The sequence below is a fragment of the Aulonocara sp. 'chitande type north' Nkhata Bay genome, linkage group LG14 (assembly GCF_057382095.1).
Source record: "Aulonocara sp. 'chitande type north' Nkhata Bay isolate Kocher_YH1m ecotype deep benthic linkage group LG14, A_spYH_male_GT1.1, whole genome shotgun sequence".
In the NCBI taxonomy this organism is placed as follows: Eukaryota; Metazoa; Chordata; class Actinopteri; order Cichliformes; family Cichlidae; genus Aulonocara; species Aulonocara sp. 'chitande type north' Nkhata Bay.
Genome location: NC_141357.1, coordinates 40,524,678 through 40,525,349, shown reverse-complemented (window position 1 = coordinate 40,525,349; position 672 = coordinate 40,524,678).

Here is a 672-nt window from a genome sequence, read left to right as displayed (position 1 = left end):
GGGGGGAGGGGGGGGGGGATTTCTTCTCCTGTCAGTGAAGTAAGCAAACAGCTGCTGTACTGTAATTTTATTTATAAAAGTTCGTCTTGACAACAGTGATCAAAGCAATACCTGCTCAGCGTCTCACTCCAACTGGAGCTCCAAAAGGCTCCAACTGCACAAACACAGTCAGGAGGTGCAGCTCAGGTGAAGCAGACTGCTAGCAGCTACAGCCGCTTGTGTCACCATCCACCTGTCAGGCAGAAGCCACACCCCTAATAATGCAAACAGGTGTCATGAAGGGGCCAGACCCTTTGTGTATCAGGCTGTAAACATGTGTGTGGGGCTGGCTCACTGCTGCCTCTGCTGGACATTAGAGGAACTGCAGCACACATCCTGCCATCCTACAGTGGGCGTGGCCTCTGTGTACAGTGATGTCATGAATCTGAGCTGCTGCTGCTTCACTAACCGGAGGAGAAGACTGTGTTTATAATTTAAACTGTAAAGATGAGTAAAGGGGGCTGGTGCTGTGTTCAGGTGGCGTAGGACATCAGCATGCTGACACTACACTAAACACTTGCTGAAGCCTCACTTTGTTTCTCAGTCACCTGAACAGAGCACAAGAGCACAACTTGAGCAACCTGAATTATGACAAGTAGGCTGGGCCCCGCCCCCTGAACCACCTCCACCAAT